This window comes from Catharus ustulatus, chromosome 2 (assembly GCF_009819885.2).
Source record: "Catharus ustulatus isolate bCatUst1 chromosome 2, bCatUst1.pri.v2, whole genome shotgun sequence".
In the NCBI taxonomy this organism is placed as follows: Eukaryota; Metazoa; Chordata; class Aves; order Passeriformes; family Turdidae; genus Catharus; species Catharus ustulatus.
In genome coordinates, this window is record NC_046222.1 from 108,476,001 (window position 1) to 108,503,477 (window position 27,477).

General features: G+C 43.5%; 1 long non-coding RNA gene across 4 annotated transcripts in view; it reads right to left on the minus strand.

The window, feature by feature from the left end:
• Positions 1–27,477, minus strand: part of LOC116992925 — a 122,973-nt gene that overhangs the window by 34,009 nt on the left and 61,487 nt on the right. For 3 of the 4 annotated variants that reach the window (XR_004417135.1, XR_004417134.1, XR_004417133.1), the window contains 2 exons: positions 13,983–14,034; positions 7,560–7,672 (listed from right to left, as the gene is read on the minus strand). This is a non-coding gene — a long non-coding RNA (uncharacterized LOC116992925). The remainder of the gene's footprint in view (positions 1–7,559; positions 7,673–13,982; positions 14,035–27,477) is intronic. The other variant, XR_004417136.1, reaches the window with a different exon arrangement.

The window sequence follows — 27,477 nt, forward strand, 5'->3', positions numbered from 1 at the left end:
AGGTGCAGCCTCACCAGTGCCACCTCAGACCTACCTACTGCCCAGGCAGAATTTTTTAATATGGGGTCAGTGGAAAAGCAATTCCTTCAGGCTTGATTCTGTGCTTGATGGAACTCTAGCACAAATGTCCCTGCTTGTGCTTGTCCTGCACAGTGCAGGGCTCCTTGCACCTTGTGAAGTAGACTCTGCTGTGTTTTGATTTCTGAGCCTTTACCTTAATCAGCAGCCCGCTGCAATAATAGTTGTGGAATGAAAAGGTAGAGAAGAAAAGGCAGGAGAAGGAGGATGGAGCGGAAGCAAGTGGCCAAGCTCACTGGAACACAATGTGAACTCAAATGAAGGCAACCTGGTTTCTGTGTTCATTCTGTATAAATATCCCCAACAATTTACAGAGATGGGGAGAAGGCTCTGGAGCAAAAGCCTGCAGAATCAAGGCTGCAGTGCACTTATTCAGGGATGTGAGAGGCTCTAGGATCTGGGGCAGGAATTCCTCAGAAGAAACGTTATGCTGGGGGGAATCACCAATTACTCCTGTTAGCACCTGCAAGCAGGCATTTTAACAAAGCAGCATTCTCTCATTCTGTTGAAATGCACAGCATATCCCACCAGGCTAATTAAATGGCAACCCCCCCCCTCCCTAGAAATAAGGGCACTGCAGAGGGTGTGCTTGAGCTCAGCCCCTGCACAAGGGGTGACCATTCCCAGGTTGGATTCCAACAGGGAAATAAAGACTTCCAACATCAGGGATCTGCTCTGTGCCTGATGCCACCGCTCAGCTCACTCGGCAAAGCAAGCCCTCCACCAGCCTCCCTGCCACCCAGCCCCAGAGACTGCATCTGCCTGCCCACACTTAATGGCAGCAGGCAAGTTCTGCTGGCTTCAGCTTCCCAGGCACTGCCTAATTGCAGGGCAACACCACGTGCCACGGAGCAGTTTTGTTTGTCAACCTGAAGGGTTTTGTGTCAGTTCTATAAAACACAGGCAAAGTGTGTCCAGCACAGCATGGTACGGTGTGCAGCACAGTGATGTCGCCTGCACCTGGACACCTCTGGGACCCATTACCCTTGCTGAGGGTGGGATAAAAAGTACTTTGTTTTGTGCCTGCATTTTTGAAAACTGAGAAGAGTGCTCAGGGATTTCTGAAGCTTGAGTTGATTAGCAGTTAATGATGTGTGTCCTGAGGAAAAAGTAAGATTAAATATTCTGCATGTATTGAGCAGGGCATTTTAAGCTTGAGATTTATAGCTATTTTGTTAGTACTTCATGAAGTGTTTAGGTCTGTTCAACTCTTGGTTACACAGCCGCTCAGTATTTTGAACACTCATTTTATGCAGATATAACTTAAACAACCAATGCTGTATAAAATTGTCTAAGTGCGTGCATTAACTTTTGGGGAATGCTATTGAAAAACAGACACACAGGAGTAACTTCTTCAGCAGCCCACAGATCTGTGCTGAAGTGCTGCTGCCTCATCCCAGGGCCATCCCAGACTCAGGACCAGCTGCCTTGAGCACTGCACCTTCCAGTCTGGGAAGAATGCTGTGGCAGATTTTGTCCTCTTTGCTTATTTCCTCAGCCCTTGCCGTTCCCCCTTGACTCATCTCAGCTGGAGTTGCTTTACACTCAGTTTTGAGCACAGTTCTGCACTTTCTCATGTGTTGTATTTCCAAGTTATGTTACCTTGTGGCCTCTAGTCTGCAGGTGCATCCCAATGCAGTTGCCTTGGTGTCATCGCACAGAATTTCTGTCCTTGGCCCTTGGAATGTGGTGCAACTTCCCTGTAGGTGGCTACTATGCTCTTACTACTTACCTGTTTTGATACTTTCCTTCCTGAAGACATACTTCTGTCACATTTCCCCAGGAAATACCGTCCATCCATCCATCCATCCATCCATCCATCCATCCATCCATCCAAGAGAATGGCACGAAGAAGGTGATGACCTTTTCCAGTCTCTCAGGAGAGAAACAAATATCCTAGAGACTCTCCATTTCTAGGAGCTTTTCTCCATAACAAGATGAAGGTGTGTTTATAAAAATGTACAAGATCAGCAGAGATGGCTTCAGGCCTTACAGATGAATCTTGGAAGGGCACTTGGGTTGCTGTGCTGATTCCTCTACACCATCCTTTCACTTCTCCTGTTACCCAGGCTAAAGAGATTCAGTGAGGCATACATAGGTCAAGGCACTTTACATCCATAACTTCATTTTGCCTTGGAGATGTACTGCAAGATCAACACCTAAAACATCATGTTTAGCAAATATTGGCAATACAGTGCATAGAATGAAGGCCCTAACTTTTTTCCCTTCACTTGGGGAAATTTTGCACACAGAACCATGTGTGCAAAAAAAGTAATTGTTTGCCAGCATATGAAGTGTAGCCAAACAGGCTAAGCTGAACAAAAGTTCTAGGTCCTACATGGCTATTAAGAGTTTCCAGTTAATTGAACACTCGAGTGACAAGTGCATACAGCCACATTTGGACAGATAATCTGCTTAAAATCAACCTTTCTACCCCAGGGAAACCCTAGGGAAATAATTTATAGTCCAAGTGTGTGGTGTACTTCACAATATATAATATTTATATCTCATAGTAAAAAAAGAAAGAAATGAAGCAACACATCTCTCAAAGGTTCTTAATTTGAATGTACAAAGTCATAAGTCTGTAGTGCATATGCACTGTTAAAACTTGTACTTTTGTGTTACACACACAGACAGAAAAAAACAGAGTAACTAATATTGCTCAGGAGATGTTCCGTGTTATTACAGTAATTTCTAATATGGAGCCCATACAGATTTTGTTCCTGGGATAGCTGTGAAAACCTTCCAACATTTTCTCCCCCCTCTCATCTTTTCCAAATGTGAAGCTAAATTTCTATCATGCAAGAGGTACTACAGATCTGATTATAAATTGGCTCCTCAGCCTGACTGAGCCCACTCTGTGTGGCCAGGGGGATTAGCAGAAGTCAGCTTAAGTGATTTTTTTTTTAGAAGAAACAGGATGCATTGTATGTAGGTGAGCCTTCCAAGGCAGCTTAGCAGAAGCACAGCAGCACTGCTGACAGGGATAATAGCACTGCTAATAGGTGTGGCACGTATTCCAAATGCATTCAAAATACTGATGGCTGCATCACTGCTTTTCTTATTTTTCCAAGGGACAGACACCACTGAAAACCTATAAAATAAGAGCTTATTTTCACTACCATCCTCTTGAAGGAAATGTGACTTAGTCTAGAGTTACCTGCTAATTTGGAAGAGAAAGGTTTTTTTAATGCATTGTAAAACAATCATTTGAATTGCATTTTAGCATTGGTTTTCTGTAAAAGTCTAAAGGTCGTGTTCCTGCTTTACTGTAGGACTGTATCTGGTGTATATCCAGATTCACAAATAGCTAAAGAATAAAAATTCTTTCTTTGGCAGCTGGAACAAAGTGTCTTAAGCAAAATCATGTGTTTGAATCTACATCCAGACATGGGTCTTACTAGTTCAGGTCTGGAAATTTCTTCTGCAGTCAGACGAACATTGCAAGCCATATATTTTAAACAGAGCACTGGGCTTAATTTGGACTGCTTTATCCATACCAAAAAAAAGTTATACATATTCATAAAAATGATCCTTAGATCATTCCAACAATAAAGTTTGAATCTAGAAGAATAAACTTTCATGGTTAAATTGATTTGGCTTTTTAGGAGCCCACTTCTTTAGACAGACCTTTCAACCTCTAGAGCTGGGGATGGAACACTTCTTCAAGCAGCAAACTATTGTACATGTCAGAGCTTGAAAAGCATTTTGAAAGCAAACGAAAGTGAAATAACCTCAGATGTTATCCCAAACCCCTGTCCTCTTGAATTTAAAAAATGGTTCATTACTTACTATGGATTTCTGTGAACATGTTTATTGAGTGAGAGTTTTACCCAATATTTTGATGGAATACCAAAATTGTGGGTTCTTCTACCTGATGACTCTTCGAGATGCACATATTTCAGGGGTCGTATGGTAAGACTTTTTTCTTTCATTGGATGAATAAAACATCTTATATAAGTAAAAAACAAACACCACTAGTGAATGAGGTGCTTCTGGCACAAACACTTGGAATACTACTCATTCATTCTTAAAATTCATGCCACTTTCCCACACGAGGCTTGTCACATACTTGGCAGTGGTCCAAACAGCATAAACCATAATCTAGGAATAAAAGCAAATGAATGCAGGTCTTTTAGCTGCAAAAGATCAGATTCTGAAAAAAATAAATTTTCAGCCATTTCTATTAACAGTGTTTGCCATAAAACAAAACCTACTTACACAGATGGCTGCGTGCTAGTTCTGGGAATTTTTTTTTAACCCTTAATTCCTGCATTTTATCTTCTTTTGTGAGTTTGAGTCAGACCATCAGTGTTATTTTCATGGAACTGTTTGTGTTCTAATTAAGCAATAAAGAGCAGAGCCTGTCCTGGGGATTAAGAGTAACTTGGAGTGTTGACACAAAGCTGAGAGCCATTAGTGACACCTGGCCATTAATTTCCCAAGAGATGCTAGTGCCAAACTCATCAGGGCTGTTTCTAACAATCCTTGCTGGGTTTTTAATGGGGAAAAACATATTTTTGACTTTTGGGAAGTACCCGAGGGCAGGCAAAATTACTACAGTTTACCACTGAGGAGAAGACAAGAATAAAGGGAATATGGATGACTACAGCAATATTTGTAGAAAAATATTTTCTTATTTGTTAACCCACACTCACATTCCCACAGAAAATAGATACTCAAAATAAACACAAATCAGAGAGAAGACGTGGGATATATTTTCAGAGCTACCAACTTCCAGTACACCAAATTTCACTAGATGAACCAAGCTGACTTCCAAGCCCCACAACACTTGCTGTTTATCACTTTTAAAACCACTTCCATTGCTATTGCTTGATAACCATATAGAATAATAATATTAAAAGCTTACCCAATTAACATATTTATGCTTTACTTGGCAGAGAAGGAATGGTGGGTGTACCATATCTAAGTATTTCTGCATTCCTTCTGGAAATACATTAACCATTCCCATCCCTTCCCCCGCCTCCTCCATGCTATTACAGCACCTTCATCAGAGACAGCCTTGCATCGCTTCTGGGAGAACACTTTCACTAAATTCTTACAGGATATTAATGGACGTTCCTGTATAGTATTGCCATATGAATGTTTCAATGACCTAGATAAATGTGCATAATTTCCTTTGTGTGTAATGGGCATGAGTGTTTAATTATGACAAGTTGTGACTTTTGTAGTTTATCTCTGCCCCCCAGGGAGCCCTTGAAAATGAAATTTCCTATTCCCTGGCATGCAGTGAGTGCAATTTTACAATAACCCTACACTAGGATATCATAATCCATGTTACTTCCTGTTTTTTTCCTCCACTTAATGTATACAGAGGAGTCCAACCACTGAAACTGGAGCTATGTGAGATGGGGAGTACAGTAATTTCATGATTATAAGCTGCACCATTTGGCTAAAATGTTGGTCCGAACCCAAAGTGCGGCTTATAATCAGGTGCAGCTTATATATGGACAAAGAATTAAAAGTTGCTGTTTTAGTTTGGAGGACAGATGTCTACTGAGAAAGGCAGGAACTTCTCTTTGAAATGGAGAATGTAAACCCCCTCCCTCCAAATTATTATTATTTTGAAATCAAGGGGCTTTCAGGCAAAAATATGGGAATTAGGAATAACAGTTCTTTTCTAGGGAAATTAAAATAGAAATACAGAGCTATAAAGAAACAAACTCCAAACCCTGACAAAGTCAGAGTACAACCTGACACCCGTCAGGCAGGGTGTTGGTAGCAGTCCCATTAAATGGTGGCTGCATCCTCCTGCAGTGACAGATGTGATTCAGTTGGAGCAGTGCTCCTGTACAAGGTGCAGTTTCCCTCCGGAGGTCCAGTGGTGATGTGGAGAAATCCGGTTTTCCTCTGGAGTCCAGTGGAAAAAGGGGCTACCTTAGTGTCCCAAAACCTCTGTTTTTATCTTGGTAAGAAATGTTGGGCTCTTCCCCCTGGCTGGAGCAACTTCCAATGGGATGCAGTAATTTTATCATTCCCACAGTGGGACTCAATGGCCATTAGCAGAAAATGACTGGCTGGAGGAAGGAGGGGTTGTGAAAATGTAAAGAACAATGCCCTGCCTGGTTTCAATGGATGGCCCATTAGCAGAATATTTGCCATTGAGATAAGGATCACTGCCCCCACCCTCAACAGATGGTGATAGAATAGATACCTTTTATCACACTCTGTATTGTAACATGTGGCTTATAATCAGGTGTGGCTTATGTATGGACAAAGAATGAAAAGTTGCTGGCACCCAGAAGTGCGGCTTATACTCAGTGTGGCTTATAATCGTAAAATTACTGTATTTACACAAAGCAGAAGGTTACAAATTAAAAGAAAGATTTAATGGAAAATGAGCTGCAAGACAGCAATCACGATGACTTTTTTTACAAGTCACTTGAATTACTGACCACACATTAATTCTGAGGTTAAGTCCATTGGTTAAACTAATCACTATTAATCAATGAAGCTGTTAATCAAATTGCTGAGAGCACAGGACCGAGTAAATTGGACAGTCAGATAATCTCTTGGGTTGAGCAAAGATGCAAAAAAGTTTGTGTCCCTCTCAGAAAAATTAGCAATGAGCTAACTATTTTGCATGCTGTTTGAAAATGATATCTGTAGCAACATCAAACTCTGCTATGCTTTATTTCTGGGGAGTGTTTTTAACCATCTCCTGTCCTTTTGCCCCACACCTGCACCCTCTCTCTCTCACAGGTACATGTGCAAAAGAGGATGGAAAAGGCTTGCAGTGGAGAGGTTTCAAGTGGAGGATTGACGGGCAGTGATTGTGAGGCCAAATCACTCCCTATACTTGCTTTGCATTACACAATTTCCTGCTGTTGTTTCTAGTTACAGTAGATAATAAAAAATGTTACAAAACCCTCTTAACAAGAAAACAAAACACAGATGGCATGTTGAATGTAAAGTATCTGGGGATGGTAATGGACTCTGGCGTCAAAAGCTATTTTGTTCCATCCCAGTTTTCTTGAGAAAGTGGGAAAGGGACAACAGGAAATGCTGCACAAGTTGCTGGAGTGAACTTTGCCAGCTACCAAAAAAGAAGTCTGTGCTGGGAAGTAGCTGGGCCTGTTGAGGGGGAACACTAAGGACTACTTATTATCTCCTTATCTCTTGAGACCTTGTTTGGGAGAGCAATCAATACAGTATTCTTTGGTCAAACTGATAGCCAACTACTTGAAGACCTGAACAGATGCTTCTAAAAGAAAGAAAATGTGGTAATTATTTGTGATACAAATTCTGAAAATGAAACATTATTCAAGACTTAAAGAGTAGATGAAACTCAACAGAAAACTTTTAAAATCATCCCACTGAGAAATATTTTTACCATGCAGCATATTTTAAGTCTTTCTCCTCCTTTGTTCTTTGCTAATAGAGATAGTGAACCAGATCTGGAAATCAACTGCACGGTGTATTTTGGCATAACTTCACTGCCCTCTTTGCTGTTTGTTTACCTGCCTTTGCAGCCCAGTGCCACGGAGATCCGCTGGGTTCAGTTTCAATGCAAAGGTCCCTGCAATGAATGCACTCATCTGTTCCCAGGGCCAGCCTTGCAGAGAGCTACCTGCTGAGGGAATATTACCCATTTGCTTGTGAGAACATGAAAACAGATAATGACAGATAACAAAACAGTGATGTCCTAGTTCTTGTTGGCGAGTGAAAAGCAATGGAGCGTATCATGGGGAAGATTCATGCCGAGAGGCTTTGGTTTTATTCCCCGGTGTGAACTGATGCAAGGGCTGCTGCAATTTATGCTGGCTGCTTGAGGAGTCCTTTTCCAGCAGACATGAATTTCACTGAGCAAGACAGCAGCTTCCACAATTGCTGTGTTGTGTGGGTTCAGGCCTCTGGGGTCTGGATGGAAATGACTTGCTGATGATAGATATCAGCATCTGCATTTGGGTCCATATTTAGGGATCTCTTTCTGTCTCTTTTCCTCCATGAGGGCTGCCAGTATTGCCCTCAGGTGGTCCAGACCTTTTGCTCAGCAGGAAGCAGAGTGGACTGAAATTATCACAGCTGGTCGGAGCATGGTGCAAATAACACCAGGGTCATGGGTTTGATCCCCATATGGGCCATTCACTTAAGAGTTGGACTTGATCCTTGTGGGTCCTTTTCAACTCAGAATGTTCTGTGAAGTCGGAGGAGCAAACAAGAGGTTCAAAATTTTTCTTTGTTCCTACTGACAGAGGCTATTCCTTTCTCAGCAGACATATCCTGAAAGCACTGCCAAGTCTATGAGTGACTTGCCAGGGGAAAACTTGTTGACAAACTGATTAAATGCAAGTCATAAGGGCGTCTTTGAAGTGTCTTTGAAGCTGGCATGGATTTTGCCTTACTAGTTTGGGTATGGAAAATTCATGTCAGGTATATGGCAAAGTACTGGATATAGCAGAAGAGTGAGGGTATTGCACGTTTTCCTGAGGACAGATGATATTTCACTGGCTTTGTGTGGCTGCAACATCATCAGACTAGAATCCACAGTTATTTTGATGATGTGGATGTTAATTTAAACACCTACCTTACTACTCTTGTGTTACTCACTACTTCCCAGTGACTCCAAAATATCAGAGTTCAACACACATGTTCTGGCTATGTGGTATGTTTTAGTCCCTGTTATTTAACCATTTTTGAGAAGCAGAAGAGATCTGAGTATGGAAAACACTCACTGACATTCTGTTGCACTTACCTGAAGATGGCACCTACCAAATTTTTGAATGGTAATGGTGTTTCTGACAGTCACAGTAGACTCCTGTGCACCATGAGGCCAAGTAAGGGTTTTATCTGCCAGAGGGAACCTGTCAGGGGCTGTGTCGTGATTACAGCAGAGGTTGAGCACAGCCGATGAAATCCACCAAGAGCCTGTGACTCTTCTTAATCATGTCCTTTGTAACCCTGTTTCACTGAAGTACCAAATGCAGATGGGCAGGTGGGTTGGGACTCAGAAATTTTGCTCCTGTCAGTTTGTAGAGGACTTGCATCCACTTACAGCTCTTTGGACCCTGTCCAGGATGCCACAGGAATTACCCATTAAGAAGGTGGTTGGAAAGAAAATGGCCTCAGTACATTCAGCAAGGGCTGTGACACACACATCCAACACAATTTGTTATTGTCTCTCAGCTTCCCTGCTGAGACAGGGGTCTGTTGCAAGGTGATGAGTTGTGAAGGGTGTTGTGCCTTGTGATGATCAGTCTGTGGTGTTAAGCTATTGGAGCAGCTGTGGGAGAGTCCTATAGTGGTACTGCAGAGAGGCACAGATGCAAGCTAGTGGCAGCATGAACAAGGCTGACTCCATTTGTCCACTGTGGACTGTGAATTCCCCCATGAGATAGCATGTGCTACTCAGGAACCATCATGAGCACTCTGATCCCCTGCACCTGAAAGGGTGATTGAGCCTCCCAGGAACACCAAGTTATGGACAAACCTCATGTCAGGCCCTCCCTGATGCCCCAGCACTGCCCACAGGATGATGTCAGAAATGCCTTTTCATATTTCTTGTCAGACAAAATATTTGTGAGCCTGGAGTCATAGAAGGGAGCCTGGAGTCATAGAAGGGAGCCTAGAAACAGAGAATGTGAGCACATGGGGTCTTAAACAGATTATGAGGCCAAGGTTTGGAGGTGGAGTGAGCACAGCTCGGTGCTGAGCTAGAAAAGAGAAGAGAGAGGTTTTGGTCTTTCTTCTGTAAGGCAAACCTGGGTGAGAAATGGTCACCAGAGAGTCCAGAGCCTGTTCCTGCAGGCACCAGCTGTGCACCTGCACAGGGCTTTCTTACAAGCAATGGAAGCCCCCAGGTACTGCTGCAATGCACCCTTGGACACAGGGTGAGTCTGTTCCTCTTGTGTCTTTGGTGTAAAATCTTTCTGTGTGCTTTCACATCAGCTGTGTGAGGCTGCACAGGCAGCGAGGTGTGTTAGACCTGTTGCATAGTGGTAAAAGACATGGGGGTCCAAGAACCTGGACCTCTGGGCACAGCTTTCTTACACTCTATAGCACCAGGGCTTTGTCACCACAGAACTTGCCCAAAATGTCTTTGTGGGGGTTAACAATGAAGGCAGAAGGTGCATTTGGCCTCAGGCACAGGGACAGAAGTCTGCAGACCTGACACCTCATTCATATGGAGGACAAGAGTTTGAACCTGAATCTCTGATATGCTGTTACCTCACCCTTACCATTCAGATTCTTTTTCTTTATCTCCATTGTCATTTTGGATCTGTTCTCTCTGCCACTGCTGCCTTGACTCTGAAAGACGTTTCAGACACAGCCTCATTGAAGCTGTATGTGCTCATTGAAGTTTGATGTGCTCTGGTTGTTCTGATCAAAAAGGTGGAGGTTGTTGGAGAATTCAGAAACGTTACAAGGAAGCATGGACTCCTGGCATTTGTTCATGAGACCAGACAGTGGCTTAAAGCCTCACACCCATCCCCAGGAGGCAGGTACTACTTTCTCCTCCCTGTCTGCTGCTCCAGTCTGCCAAGCACCTGGCCTGTTCCTGGGAATTACCCAGTGCCATTAGACCTATCACCAGCTCTGCTCTCTTATGTACAGATCTCATGGGTCCAGATCATAAAATTATAGTATTTACATGAAAAATACAAAGGTTGGCATGACTACGAAGCACTACATTTAATAGTGTAGACTGTATTCATGTATATATGTAAACAAAAACAGACCTAGAGTTCTGTGGCCTGTATTTTCAGCAGTCTGTACACAAAATCAGAGATGGTTATCTCTCAGCATGTTAAGAATTAGGATTATTTGGGTACCTTAGCTGTTCCTTGATGAATATGCAGTTCAGTTTAATAATAGTTTTGATAGTTTTTAAAACCAGGGGTATTTTATGTTCTTTGATACAAATGAAAAGCTCATTCTTGACTTTGCTTTTAAAAGCTTCGCGCGCATGTGTGTGTGTGTGTGTGTGTGTGTGTGTGTGTGTACGTGCTTGTGTGCTTGATGAGGATAGCAGCACAGGCAAAGGAGGAAAATGATAGTGTGTGAACATGCATTACCTTCCCAGCAGGGAAGGGACTTGCCCCTGAGGGTCATGTCGACCTCAGGCATTTAGAGAGTGAGATACCTGGAAATTTCATGTTGAACAGTTACAGAGACCAGGAGGGATGGCTGGAAGGGGCTGGATGCCCAGACGTGGGCTGGGAAGCAGACAGTCGAGGAGCGGCACCAGGCAGCCCTGTCTGCTGCAGAGGGACATGAAGCTGTGCATGCACACCCCTCCTCCCCATCTCAGAAGGCTGTGATTGCCTCTGAAAGGAGTTATCAGGCCAAACACTCTGAATATTTTGCCAGGGAATACGTTTTACTTAATTGAGTGGAAAATAAAAATTACATGGACATGGAGGGTTTATAACAATGCAGAGATGGGGGAACATGTGCTTCTTGAAAAATAAAAGCCAGAAGTCCCACTGCTACATGCAGTACTCAGGGTATAAAATATTTGCATGCATTGCAATGGCTTGAGCTTGACATGTCTGCATAACTTTGAAGGTCTCTGTGATTCCCTTATAAAGAATTTAAGACCAATCTGGTTTGAAGCTAATTCCTTTTCCCTTAATTCCTGATCAGCTAATAGGAAGCCAAAAAACAAAGACAGCACAACAGGTTCCATGGTAGAGATACAGCTCATTTTCCCCAGAGATGACTGGACTAGGTTTCTGATGTGCTTTGCTGATGTAAGAATAGCAGTATTTGGATAGCAAAGCTGTTGGATTTATTTGACAGCAAGACTGTGCACTTCTTCACAGGATCATGGGACAGCCGAGGTTACACAGCACCTCTGAGTTTGTCTAGCCTAACCCTCCTGTTCAATTGCCCCTTTAGATAGTAAGAGTGTATTTATTTCTCACCTTGCAGGGCTTTAATTTTGAGCAATAAATGAGCTGAGAGGGAGAAAAGAAAGACACTCCCCACCAATTTGCAAAATACATTAATTTTTCTCTTTCTACCAGAAGGATGAGAAGCAGACAGAGCTGATTTTGTAATCTGAAAAACTTATTATGTCCAAAGGATTCATTTGAGGGTAGAATTCCAGCCATTCCTTAAAATACTGTAAGCCATACATCCTAGTGAAGCATGCAGAGAATTGTATTCGATGAATGAAAGCAGGGCAGTGCCCTGGACAGGGGGCAGTACTGTCCCTCTGCTCCAGAGCCTTTTATAAAGACACAGACTCATTTTTTTCTGTTTCTTTCCAGCATAATAATAATGCTCTACGTGAGCAGCTCCTTAAAGTGCTCCTACATCTATTCCCAAGGAATAACCATGCATTGTGTGTTGTCTGTCTGAGAGCTGCCAGTAGGGAGAGACCACCCTGACCATTCATGGTGTGGTGCTGCAGGAGGTGGCATTAACATTGCTGAGGGACTCTTGAGTGCCCCTCTGCTGTGATCTTCAACCAAACACATTGGCACTGCCTTGGGAGGGCTCTGGATTTTTGACATTTCGTCTGCTTGATCTGTTTGAAGGCAGATATACCTTTCACCACATCCTCTCACACTCAGACTGTCATGATCCATTTTCCACTGTGTGCATCCAGATGGCTTTTACAGGTTAGATTTCTCCTGCTAATTTTTTTTTTCAAAAAAGATCTTTTTTTTCACAAAGATGTCACTGTTTACTTTAGGCACTAAGAGTGCTTAAGTAGGATATTATTTTCTGTTGAAAGTTTTACTTTCCTAATCATGGCTGAGTGACTTTCACAGAGACATCCTTGGCCACTGAATAGTGGCTCAGCAGCTTGGCAGTTGCCTCCTTTCCTCCAAAATAGGCAACCTGCTGTGGCTGCTCGTGGAGACTTCCTGGACTCCAGTCCTCCTGTTATCTGCAGCATTGGAGCAGGAGAGGGACAACTTCTCTTGGCACACAGCTGGAACTCCCAGAGCACATTCTCAGTATCACAGGGCCATCCTTTATTACCAGGTCGTGTCTCCTGCTGGTGGCATGGGAAGCTTGGCAGCTCTGCCTGCCTGCCAGAAGGCTGAAACCCAGCATGGAGTATGTCCGAGGACAGAGTGTTTGCTCTGGTTGTGTCCTCCATTAAGTAGTTAGTGAAATGTATGATGCATTCAGCTTTTTTCATATTATACTCCATAATTGTATTAATAAAAGGTATTTACCCTTCATTATTTTCATTCTCCAGAGGATTACTGAAGACAGGATATAATTAATCCAGATGCTCATGTGAATCCAGGGAGGTTGTGTGCAACAGCCACTGTCTCCACTAAAAGTAATTGCACACATTCACCACAGTCCAACCTCTATGGCATTTTAAGAGGAGCATGTCTAATTCATGAAAGGGAAGAATTGGTTATTATCAGTATTATCTGTAGCACTCCGGCTTAATTAAGAGTGTTAAAGAAAGATAAAAGGTAGGAGAGAAATGCAGGGAGATGAAATGATTTACCCAAGGTCACAGAATGGAGATTAGCACCTGGGTCTTTACTGTCCCAGGCTCATGCCCTGCCCATTAGATCAGGCCTTCCAAATCACCCTTCTTGATGATCAAGTATCTTGAACACCATGTAAACCTCTCAATGAGAGAAAAGCAAAACTGTCTCAGTGCAGCTGGATAAAATTTTAGCAATGCACAAGACATCAGTGGAATTCATTAAAAAGAATATTTATTGAGAAGCAATGTTAAAAAGGAAACATGCTTTAAAGCAGTCAAGGCAATGAAACCCTGCTTCAATTTGGAACTCATATTTTTGTAAAACTAATCAATTAGATCATGCTTCTAATTTAGAGTACTTAATGCTCTCAGCTACATTTCTGAGCTAGGGACAGGCTTTCTAGGATTCACAGCTTCTGAAATAAAAATAATTGGTTTCCAAGGAATGTAAAGTGCTAAGGAAGTAACCACTTACCAACCTATTCATCCAGGAGCAGTTCAAGGAGCAGCTTTACATTTCTGGCCATCTGCAAGATTCAAAAGATACAGTACATTAGCAGACAACAACGTTAACACTCAGGTTACAGACAAAAGGACAATGCAAGCTCCTTGGGTGTTTTAGTAAGGATGTCAGTATGAGCATCAGTCCTTCCGAGCAGCTCTCATACACATGCCTTGGCTGTGTGCTCTGCTCCATCCCCTCTCTCAGTTCTCCAGGAGGCCCCTGTCCCTGAAGCAGCCACTGTCCCTGAAGCAGCCACTGTCTCTGCCTTCTCTCCCCACCCTACCCCACAGGAGATACCAAGGGGCTGCAGAAAAGACTAAACCCTGGGCCTGTAGCCAGCTCCTGTGTCCTTCCAAAACAACATGGTGAAGGGAGCAATTGAGGGATGGAGGGCTGGTCCTGCCAGCAATCTCAGCATGGGCAGTAATGTCTGAAAAATCAATGTCATTCTCAAAGATCTTCAGGGAAATCCAGATGGTAGTTTTCAACATGTTACTCTGTTGAAACAAAAGTTCTAGAGGTGAAACCTGCCACTTCTGAGGTGGAATTTCTGCCCAAACTGTGGAGGGGCTCCAGAACAGCCAAAGGCCTGTTCAGAGCAGTGGCCTGGGAGACTGAGATAACTTCTAGCTGATATGATGGAGTGAGCTATAGAGTGCACCAAAGCCAGCCTAGAGAGGCAGCTATGGAGACAGTGGGCGTGATTTGTTTGAAATTGTCACACAGGTCTAAGTGAGCTGGGTAGTTAAAATACCATTTGCAATCAATCAGGGCTTGGTGCAGTTGCCTAACCATGGGTGTCTAAAGAAGTTTCATCCACGTGAAACTGGCGACACATCTGTGGGTGACTTGTGCTCTTCTGGGGTCCTACTGTCCCTATGGAATCTCAGCTCATAACAAATGCTAATGTTTAGATAAGAGTGGAGCTTCTTGCCGCCTTTTAGGCCTTTGATAAGTTAGACCATGTCAGTCTGAAATGCCGCCGTGGGCACACCTTTCTCTCAAACACAAGCTCGTTTGATGTGCCTACCTTGGCAAGCCCTGCTGCCCAGCAGGGCCAGCAGTTTGGGTGCAGCTTTCTATTGACACAGCTGTGAAACTCGCCCTTTCTGGCAGAGGCAGATCCTGTTGGGAGGGGGCTCTCACACACAGCATAGATGCATCCTTTGTTTCAAGCCTCTTGTTTGAATCAAGTGAAGCGAGACCCTGAACTTTGGGCTCTCATATCCCAGGCACCACCCACACTATCATGTCTTTGCTTCTGCAGGCTCTCTAGAGAGGCAAATCACCTCTAGCACTCAGGAGGTACAATTCTACACCCCACTGGCCACTCTACAAAGAGCAGCTGTCTGGTGGCTCCAGCTCAAGGTGTCGTGTGCCATCTGAGTTGGATGGGTTGGTCTGACTTGAGCCGATGGAGTCAGTGGAAAGGATCTGTTAAAATTTATCAGGCTGTGGAATCCCACCAGCTTTTTAATTGGAAATGCAAAAGAAAGCACAAAGAGTAGGATTCACATGACCTGTTTTTAGTGGGTTTTTAGTCTAAGTGACTGGCAAGGCACTTTATACCATATGGGAAGATAAGTGCCTCCAGGGGTTAAATCATAATGTTTCTCTCTCCCTTACATTATTTTTTATGCTTAAATGGCTATCTACTTCAGGGGAGGGGAAGAAGGCAGGTGATAGGAAAGTTCATTTGAAATATACATCTCCTATCTAATGGGCTGGGTGGGCTAATTCCCTGCCCTGCTAGAGCAGCAAGACCACAGCTCTTCCATCTAATGCCTCACCACCCCAGTGCAAGCAAACTCTGCCCTTGAGCCTGCTAAAGCCACGCTGCTTCACACACAAAGGCCCACAATTCAGAGTCCTTTATTTTGTATGATCAGGATTCAATTCTTGCTTGAATTTAATAGAAAACAGATTTAAGTCCTATAAGACCGCAATACAAAGCTACACTTCAGTGCTTGCTTCTGGTTTTGAGTACTTGGTGAATGTCTTCCTCAGAGAGTGGATTTTAAAATCTAAAACAAAGAAAACATAATTTGAAATTTAATGGGTTAAGCTGAAGACTCTAGGGAATACACTGATCTTGAGAAGGTGATAAAGGAATTACACTTTTCCTTAGACACTTGAGCTGAAGACTCATTTTATCATTTCCACCCCTCCCAAAAGATGTAAAACTAATTCTTGATATTCATTATAGCTACCATCTCAAATACACATACACCCAAATTTTGATATTCTTCAAGGTCCAAGGCTTCAAAACTCAGCAGAAGGAGACATGGCTAACCCTTCCTTCTGCTCAGGAAGTCTCCTCAGGAATCACTTTTTAAAGCCCTATCTTTTGTAAAATTCCACCTGAGTCAAAACATTGTAAACTATTTGAAATTACAAGAAGTACACAATGTGCAAGTATTAATCTTTCTTAGGACTTTGCATTTCCCAGATATGCCTGTGTGATTCTTTGCCAAAGCATCATTTTATTCCCATGCTTCTGGATTAAGTTTTTTTACACTTTCTTATTTCCAGAATTAATTTCTTCAAGGCAGTTGGAGTGGGCATCCCAAGATTGTCAAACAAGTGTTTATGTTATGCAGAGCTCTGTAGTACTATAAGGTACCTCAGGCATCTAGATACTAAGCAGTGGGCACCTTCAGCCACAAAGCAGGAACCAGGCTGTTCCTTCAAGGTGAATGGTGAACAAAGGATTTATAAGGGAAATACTAGTGATGCAGAATGGGCAGCCATAACACTGAACAGAGAAAAAAAAGATGGAGGCGTGTGTTTCTTCCAGCTAGCACACAGGGAAGATCTCAGTCCTTGCCCAGTCCTGACCTTTCTGTTACTGTGGAGTCAGGAGTGCATGATGGGCTGTCTCTAAAGGAAAACAAGTCAGCCTCTCCTCCAAAACAGCCAAGAGCCTCAACGTGGCAGAGTCTGTCCTGGGTGTAGGAAAACAGCATTAAGATCCTCAACCTTGCTGTCTGAGAACAAAGGCTTAACAAACCCAGCTCTTCATCATTGTTTGTAAGTGCCCTTAAAGCCAACACACATAGTTTTCCTTTGGAGCACTTCATGATGCTACAATAGAGGAAAAGTGGGGGATTAATGGCAAGCCATCCTACCTCTCTTCAAAATGAACTGCTTGAAAGCCACCTGATGACTTTCTTTGGCAGGGTGGCTGGCAAAGCAAATGCACAATAGCTGCAGTAGATGTGAAATTTGCAGTTTTTCCTGCATTTCTACATGCTACACTTACAAGAATACTAGGGAGACACGAGCTAAATGGTGCCCTCGAAAAGGAGATGCATATCTGGTTAACAAACTTACCTTAAATCAATAGGTAACACTGAACAAAGACAATGAAAAATATCACACCTGAAGGAGAAACCTGCAGTTTCTATATCAAATGAAAACAAATTGAATTATTGATAAGTGATCTAAGCATTAGCAAGTGATGCTCCTTAGCTGCAACAATCTCTGTCCTGTGTCTTGTTAACACATGACAGAAGAGACCATTATAGCTTTCTACCTGACTGTGGCAAGACCTCAGCTGTTTCCAGGCCTGGGAGATTCAGGTAAAGAAAGATAGATACATTACAGAGAAAACAAAGAGCAAAAAAGAAAGCTGTGAGACATCTGGGAAATTCAGCATGGGTGGGTGGCTGAAGAGATGGATGGCTGAAAGGGAGGAAGGGAAGGTACTCAGTAATTTCACAATTATAAGCCGCACTGACTATAAGCCGCATCTCCGGGCACCGGCAACTTTTCATTCTTTGTCCATACATAAGCCCCACCTGATTATAAGCCGCACATTACAACACAGAGTGTGATAAAAGGTATCTATTCTATCACCATCTGTTGAGGATGGGGGCAGTGATCCTTATCTCGACAGGAGATATTCTGCTAATGGGCCACCCACTAAAACCAGGCAGGGCATTGTTCTTTATCTTTTCACAGCCCATCCTTCCTCCAGCGAGTCATTTTCTGCTAATGACCATTGAGTCCCGCTGTGTGACTGATAAAATTACTGCATCCCATTGGAAGTTGCTCCAGCCAGGGGGAAGAGCCCAACATTTCTTACCAAGATAAAAACAGAGGTTTTGGGACACTAAGGGAGCCCCTTTCTCCACTGGACTCCAGAGGAAAACCGGATTTCTCCACATCACCACTGGAGCTCTGGAGGGAAACTGCACCTTCTACAGGAGCACTGCTCCAACTGAGCCACATCTGTCACTGCAGGAGGATGCAGCCACCATTTAATGGGACTGCTACCAACACCCTGTTGTACTCTGACTTTGTCAGGGTTTGGAGTTTGTTTCTTTGTAGTACTGTATTTCTATTTTAATTTCCCTAGAAAAGAACTGTTATTCCTAATTCCCATATTTTTGCCTGAAAGCCCCTTGATTTCAAAATTACAGTAATTTGGAGGGAGGGGGTTTACATTCTCCATTTCAAAGAGAAGTTCCTGCCTTTCTCAGCAGACACCTGTCCTCCAAACTAAAACAGCAATTTTCATTCTTTGTCCATATATAAGCTACACCTGATTATAAGCCGCACTTTGGGTTCGGACCAAAATTTTAGTCAAAATGGTGCAGCTTATAATTGTGAAATTATAATTTCATTATAAAGTTCATTTCTGGAAATGAAAACTGAAGAAAAGACAGGAATCTTGAATGTCTTAAAATGTGTATAAACTTGCTGTAAGTAGGATGTTGCTCATTTCTTCATCATGACCAAAGGCAAGACAAGAAATTATCAGCTTAAGTTGCAACATGAGAGATTTAGGTTAAATGTAATGATTGTTAAGAATTGGCAGGGGCTACTGAGACTGACTGTGGAGTGGTTTAGGGCTACACAAGGCACATATCTCTCAATAGTGGATATTCACTCCAGCCTGAGGACAGGAGGATGGATTAAAATTAGCTGACTTCCTGAGGTTTAAGCTTAGCCTACTTTTGTATGATTCTACAAGATGAAAATCAGGCATTTTGCAAAAGAGATGTCATCTCAAACCAGTACTTCTGAGGCATCCTGCTCTTCCACTGTTGCTATTGATTGGTAGTGTTTTAGGCCAATTACTTGCATCTGCAATTATTTACACAAGTTAAGCAGACATACAAAGCAGCATGTGATGGGAATTTTTTTCAGTGTAGTCTTTGGTTTAAGCCGATCAATTAATTTGGTATCTAATCTCTGTTCCCCTTCTTTCCTGGGATTAGTTTAAATATTTGAACATGTTAATAAAGAATTTTGAATAAAAGCTAGAACACATTTCATTGTAAATCTCTTTGTTTTGCAGAAATGTACTTTGACATTTTGTCAGTAATTAAACAACTTTTCCCAGGTACTTTATCTAGTGCAGTATTAAAGGCGAGGTCTTGTTGAAATAAGAAAAATGTACACAAAAGTATGGAAACCCCTTTCTGCATTTCAGGATAGAGCTCCTGCCTCTGAATGGAACTTGGAATTTTATTTCAGAAAAATAATGCTGTTTTTATCGTGAACAATAAAACTTATTCTTTTTGTAGCACTGGGGATGTGCAAGGGATTTCTGTCAGAAGGGCTTATAGAAATGCTTACAGTGGGTACTATTTTTTAACAACTTGTTTTTGTTGAGTTTTTGAAGGAGTAGGTTTCTCAGGTTCAATAACTCTGCAGGTCATATAATGAAAAGTAATTAAATCATAACCCATGATTTGATAACCATAATCTGATAATCTCTAGGAAATGCAAAAATGCATTCAGTATGTGTTCTCACATGGCTCTTCCTGGAGTTACAGATCCAGGTGCAGCATTTCTTCCTAAAAAAAAAAGAAAAAAAAATCAACAGTCCCTACAAGGTGCAGTGAGATACTATTGAAATTAAATTCACTGGAAAATATGTAATGATAGGCTGATTGAATGCTTTCTACTAGATTTGAAGGCACTGCTTGCAAACCCAGCAGTATTTTCAGCAATTTCTGTTCCACCATGTCTTATCTGTTTCCCTGTTCTGTAGGCACCAAGTGTGTGTCAGACCATTGCAATTATCTACGTGGAGCTTAAGCTGTCAGGCACACATGAGCATTTGAAGTTTGGATATTCCTTGCCCTTTCCTGCTGCCCTTTCCTTTCATGTATAGTGCTCTGAGGTCCTCCTGTAGCAGCTCTGAGGGCCAGGAGGCAGTTTGAGCCAAAGGTAGGGAGCTGTAGGCACGCACACACCTCGGTATCTGCACTCCCGTTGTGGGTGGGAGTTTGGTAAACAGGGCTGTCCCATGTCCCCTGAGATGCATGAGATCTAGACCTCCCCTCCCGCTGCCACTCCAAAAAGGCACCTTGGCCATGTCTCCTATCTCACCTCATCTGAACACTCTGGACATCCCAGGGAGTCCAAACTGGCGCAAGGTACCCAAGTTTAAGCTAGTGCATAATGTGGAGAGGAATTCGTCTGAGCTGCCCATGCTGTCTCCTTTACAATGAGGCACATTGCTCCCCACCCTCACTGACTGGATCTTCACTAATGGAAATTTAGGCACCCAGCCCTGATGTGGAGACCTACCATCAGAGACCTTAACCTGGACCCAGTCCCTGCTGTGCCTTTGAGATTTCCCTGTTACTCTGTGACCACTCAAAGACAATTTCTATGGCTTCTGAAATTACCCCAGCACCCCACTTCTGTACCTCTGTCAGACCCTGCCTGTTCTGCTGACTGGAGGACATCTAAGTGATCTAAATGTTCTTCAACATTGGGGTTATTTTCAATAAAGGCAGAAATTGCATTGCTGATTGTCTTCCAAAGAAACAGGAGAACAGGAGCCTGGTTATGACTGGCACACAAATAACAAAAGGAAGCCTTTTGAAATGAAAATTAAAGCCCAGACATATCTGCAGCTTTTTTTTTCCTTTTTTTTTTTTTTTTTTCTAATTAATAGTAGCTAAGTTTCCAGGATGTCTTTCTACACTCCTCCAACCATTTGTTTTTGCTTCCTAAAAAGCTCTGTGTTGTTTCTCTCCATTATTTAGCAGTTGCTATTTTCCAGAACAGAATGGCTGTGCTTCAGGTTTTGGCAGGAACAATCCCTTTTCTCTGCTTCATGCTGTTTGTGAAATGCTTTGGGAAACTTTCCACTGAAAAGCATTGTGAAAACGCAAGCTTATTATTACTGCAGTGGGGAATAACAGGTTCGGCTGTCGACTCACTCTGTGAGCAGGTGCCAAAATCCTGCTGGGAAATACTGATGGATTTTGCTGATTCACTGCTGCAGATGGGATGTGTTAGCTGGGCTCTGTGTACCAGGGGTCTGCAGGGACCTGCCTCAGCTCTGCTTAGGGGTGTGGAAATGGGAAAGTGAGCAAGTCTAAGATTTATACTACAGTAGTGCATAAAGCACGGGTTTCCAGAGCCCAGCTCTCAGAAAAGTGGATGGGTTTTGGCCTCCCTTCATGCCTTGGAGCTCTGTTCCGAGGCACGCTGAGAGAGCCATCTGCTTGCTGACTGCTACAGAGCCGAGCAGTGCTTGTCTCTCCTCCACCTCCCTGTAATTGTTTGCAGCATGCTGAGCTTATCCCATCTCTCTGCATGGACCCAGGGCCAAAGTTTAATAGATCTGCAGGTGCTGCACTTTGCAAGGCCTGAGTGCCTCCCTGCCTGCCATCCTTGGCACAGGGTTCTGTCTTGGGAGGGCAGAGGATGCTGCAGGGGGAGGCAACCTGAGATGGTTTGAGTCTTGAACATGGCAGGGTCTTACATACTAATGTGACCTTTGCACAGCAAATATGAGGCAGTGAGGGTGGCTTTGTTGTGTAGCAAGTAGCACATCTGAGCTGAGCACCACTGGCAGTGCCCAATGCCAGGCTCTATCACCTCTGTGAAGTCAGGACCCATGGAAAATGCTGGCAGAGCTGGGTGTTTGCTCATAGATCTTGTTGGACACCCTCCCATCTATTTCTGTTGGACTGGATGGGACATGGTCAGCTCTGGAAGTGTGAGCTATAGGCAAAAACAGCAGTGAACTGCTGTACCCTGCCCTTTAGGCAGCCCTCACTGCTAATTCCCAGGGACTGAGCATAAGGAAGGGAGAACACTATAAATACATGCAGGGATGTCATATCCCTGATTCCTCGATATGTGTAGAAAATGAGATTTGATATAGAAATGTGGGTTCATAGTACCCTGTGCCCCACACAGCACTACCATCTCAGCTGGGGTGTTGTGCAGGGCTGAATGTCTGTGCTACCACTCCTGTTACCTAAATAACTCCTGTAATGGAAACAGTGAACACTTGGAAGGGAGAGGCTGGTCAGCCTTGCCTTGAAGCTGCAGCTTTCTCTAGGAGATGTGCACATGAGTTGAGAGCTCTGTGGGTATGTGAGGTGATCTTGCTGCTCCTGGCTCCTGGGGCTGGCACTGCCATGGATAGTGTCAGACACCACAGGACACAGCAGCACATGTACACTTGCTTGGTGTGACTGACCCCAGGAAGTGCCTGTGTGCTCAGGGCAGCTTGTGTCACTTTGTCTGCCCTTTTTTGCCTTTAGCATGGTCACCTCTGTCATGCAGTGCATCCCTGGAGCCCCAACAGGCCCCTCTCCTGTCCCTGTAACAGGCTGAGCCAGAGGACACCTGGGGGCAGCTGAACTGAGGTGCTCAGAGAACAGGGATAGCTGTGCTGGGAGCAGCAGTGGGGACCTGCCTCGCTGGTCGTGACTCTTGCTCTTTTTCTTACTTTCATGAAAGTCACTGATCTCTCCTTGTCTCCCATGAACAGCCCTCCATGCCTGGCCATGGAGCACATGGCTCTGGCATGGCTGTCATGGGATGTGCTATGCTTCACTGTGCAGCTCCCCGTGTTTGACTGGGCCACTGGGGGAGGCTTTGGGCTGGGAAAATGCCCTGGAAAGCAGCAGGCACCTCTGGTATGGATATATAGCTCAGACAAAACACCAATGCTTAGCAAAAGCACCTGGTACCCTGTGGAAAGGTGAATAGCAGATCTGGAAATGTCAATGTGTCTCCAGAGTGCTGTGAAACACTGTCAGTATCTTTCCTAAGATGCAAGGAAGAGAACTGATGATATTTCCTCCTCCTGTGTTGTTGAACTGCTAGTGGGACTGCTGGTTTGCCCCTAGGTCATGTTGCTTCTGCTGTCCTCCCAGATGGACATCCAGGGGACCTGGACAGTCTGAGTACTCTCTTCTGGCACCCAAACTGTCCTAGGAGTGCAGTGCTTTGCCCCTGGCTCCTGTGGCAGACAGCCTTTGCTTGCCCATGCCCCTCTGTGAGTTGTAAGGGCTGTTTCAGGCTCAGAAATGCTTAATGCAGCCTTTCTGCCGAACAGGTTTGGAGATAGCAGGGACAGCAGGAGGAGGGGGTGTCAGGCAAATAAGAATCTACAGCCATGTAGATGAGTGCTGTGTCAACATGGGAACTGCATCCTCACTTATTAGTCAGCATTGTTGAATGTACTTCAAAATAATTTAAAAGGGAGGAGGAAAACAGCAAAAATCAGTTTAAAGAATCTCCCTTAGTATGATTTTTCTGTACTTAAGGTACTTTTTCCAAAGAAGGCTGTGACAGTATTAAAAAAAAAAAATCCTTTTATTTTAGCAATAAGATTGTTACCTTAATATTAATGTAATCAGATAAAAGTAGACCTAGGTAATAAGCATTCATTGTCAAGAGAAAATCCTACAAAAATTGAGTTTCCTTACATTAGTTAAGTTTATCACTTCTCAAAGGAAAAATTGTAGTAATCTCCCAAAGTGTCACGGACATGTCTCAGCTGTGCCCTCCCTCTTCAAGTCTTCTTTGCCTGGCAGTTCACTCTCCCCTGATTCTCCTTCACGTTTCTTCACGTGGATGGAGGAGCCAACTACATTTTCACATCCTTGAGTATTCCACTTTTAGCAGCCATTTCCTCGTTTTTCTTCATAAGGAAGCACTTTTCTTGCTCTGTACTTCCATTAAGAAAATGTACAAGCCTAATAGTTACTAAAAGAAAGTGACTAAGGCTATCCTAATGTTTTTATGGACTCATTAAAGGTCTTATTAATACTTCTCCATATTGGAAAAAATCTAATTTTTTACTTGTGACATAATCAGGAGCTGTACCCTAATTTTCAGGGGTGAAGCATTTGCACGTTAACCTTTCCTTCTGCTTTGAACAATCATTCTTATGAACTTGCTGAACTACAAATCAACCCAGAGCTTTTAAAGGAGGCTCATTTTCTCCCAAGGTCTGTTGAACCCTCTCTTCATACTTTGAACTATTTTTCTGCATAGCTGAGCTGGAACCAAGTGCCCTTGTGGAAATGTGCCAGGGTAATGGCACCTTAATCCTTCCATTTCTGGGCTTCCCATGTCCTGGGGCTCTCCTGTGCCATGATGGGACTTTGCTGTCAGGGTCACAACTCTGCTCACTGGGGGTCTTTGGGGACTGATTTCCAGCTGCTGCTCCTTACTTGCTTGCTGCTCTTTGCTTCCTGCTTGCTTCATGTCCTGATCTCCTCTCTGGTGACCAGTGATAGGACTGAAGGGAACAGCATGAAGCTGTATCAGGGGAGGTTTAGGCTGGCTATCAGGAAAAGGTTTTTTTCACCCAGAGTGTGATTGGGCACTGGAACAGGGCCTCTAGGTAGGTGGTCACAGCACCAAGCCTGGAAGGGCTCAAGAAGCTTTTAGACAATGCTCTCAGGAACATGGTGTGACTCGGGACAAGCTATGCAGGACCAGGGCTTTGGTGATCCTTTTGAGTCTCTTCCAACTCAGGATATTCTATAATTTATGCTCATGGTGGCAAGAGCTAGAAAGGAGCTCTGGGAATAATTGGGATTCTGGAGTAGCCCCAAGACACCCACATGTCAGCCCAGCATCAGTGGGAGAGCCACAGGGGAAGAGGCTGTAAACTTACTGCTGGGATGGGGCTGGAGATGGTCCCTACAGCCTGCCCCACACCCCAGCACTGGGAAGGGAGATGAGTACCCCCATGTTCCCTACCCAGGGGTGATAAGCAAATTTTTAATTGGTTTGGTGACAACAGCTAGCAGCTAAAGGAAAGCAATAAAACTACAAGAGCATAAAAGCAAGGATATAGAGAGTGATTTATGGCACACTGGATCTGCTCAGCACTTACTGGGGCTCCAGCATGAGCAGGTGATATTAATGTGTGAATGTTAACCATGGTGTTGCACAGAGCACCCCAGCGCTCCTGACAGCCGCACGTGAGTTATTTCAGAAACGCATGGCATGTCTCTCCCATCCTGATGCATCTCTTAACAATGATGCTTCATAAATCCCTGGTTTATAAATTCACTGCCAATGGAGGAAAAAAGTGTCAGTCTGTAATCTGTTGTCATGGAAATAGTTGGGAAGTTCAATGCGCAGGGATGCGTAACTGGGATGGGAAAATACAAATGGGCCCGTCTTGATTTTTGCCTCTTGAATTTCTCTGCTCTGGAAGCAAAGAGGTTACACCAGAGCCTCAGGGAGCTGCATTTACTTTCTGGACAGATGCATTTTGCTAGCCAAGAAAGCTACAGCCAACTTAATCCTGGTGAAGTGCAGCACTGCATTTTCTCTTGGATTCTGCTTCTCACCTGCCTTGTGCTTTCTGCCTGAGAACAAAATACCCTTTATAAAAGAATCCCACACAAGATGAAAAGTGAGACAAGGACAAGCAAAGATAAAATGAAAAATAAATGTTAGAGGAGGTGAGTACAGAGAGGCAATATTCCATTTACACTATTATGGAGGTTTTAATTTCCTGAAAATATTTTATATGCCAGGCAGAGACATGAGCGAATGGCAGTCACATTATCAGGCCTCTTATCAACCTTGATTTTACTCAAACCTGAATGACTTATTTTTTCAATAGTTTAGTAACTAAATTAAAAAAAAAAAAAACCCACACTTTGGTTCAGGATAACATATGATTGTTTTTTCATTATTTCTCAATTCAGGTGAATTTTAGAATAAAAACATCCTCTCAAAATAATGCATTGAAACAATTTATTCTGAAACTGTCAAAGCAAAATATCAAGGAAGTATGTCTCACTCCTGCATTTTTCTCCATTTATCCATAAAATCTAGCACCAGTCTCTCACTGGAAAGTGGATTTTTCATTTGTTCTACTTACTATTCATCAAAACAAATCCTGTCTCCTTCTATTGTAGTTATTTAACACACACTGAGCTGCCACTCTGCCGCTGCAGTGATAAATCCTTCATCCCCTTTTATGGTGGCTCCATAGGGACCAGCAAGATGCAAAAACATTGTTGTTGGGGTTTTCCTTAGAAGCACTCTGAGGTCAATTTCTTGAGGGTGCCAGGACATGGAGGCTGAGGTCACATTGGTGATGTCCACCTGGGAGTGCTGGTCAGTAGCAGCGTGTCACAGTGTCACAGAGGGGACAGCACCACTGCCCGCCTGCCTCTCCTGGCACTCTCTAACAGCAGGGCTGGAGGCCAGATTTATGACTCTGCAGAGGATTTTGCAGCATGGGACATGGACAGGGGATATCCTAGGCACTCTTCTGACTGAGGCATTGTCCCTTAGCCCAGCAGTGACAGCAAGGACCCAGAAGGAACATATTCCTGATTTCAAATAGAACCTCAAGAAGAACCAAGCCTGGACTTACGAAAAGGTGAGCTCTCATTTAGCCACACAGCATGGGCACAGTTTCGTCCCTATTAAAGGGATAAGAATGCAGTGGGACTACCAGTCCCAAACATGGCACCAAAGCTGAGTGGCCCTGCTAGATCTGACCATCTGGGAAGGGGGCAGTGAGACCCACATGCCTGCAGCTCCCCTGATTACCCATCTTTCCAGGAATGTTTGGCACCTTCCCTCCAATTTCTATAAAACACTTCAGCTTTTCCATGGAAAGCTTTTGTATTGTATTGAATTGAAATCCACCTGGGTTTCTTTCTGGTCACTACTGGTAGTACAAGGCTTAAATAATCGATATATAATTTTCACCAGCATTTCTTTTTCACACTATTTTTCCCCTTGCCCAGCCAATGCTAACCAACTAACAGCCTGATTTTGCTCCCTCCTGCCATGATTTATGTCTAGGAGCAAACACAGAAAGAGAACTGCTTTGGAAAAGCTGTCCTTGAAGTTCCAGTCCACAATAGTTTTCTTTCTTTTTTTCTACTTTTTTTTCTTTTTTTTTTTTTTTTTTTTTTTTCAGATCAGAAAAACATAAATTGCAGTATATCTTCAAAGTGTTTGGGGTTGTTTGCCACATGACTCATACCGACTTTAATGGGAGTCACACGCTAAACTCCCATGCAACACTTGGGAAGTTTTAAAGTGCCACTGCTTTGTGCAAGAGCCCTGAATAAAAAGCTACTTTTGTTTTCCTGCTCCACAGCACTGGCATTGCCCAAATCCCAGGCCTCCAGTAGCAAAGTGCTGGGACAGAGTGAGAAAAATCCAGGTGGGGAGGCAGTGCTTCTGCCAGGCTTCCCTGACTGCT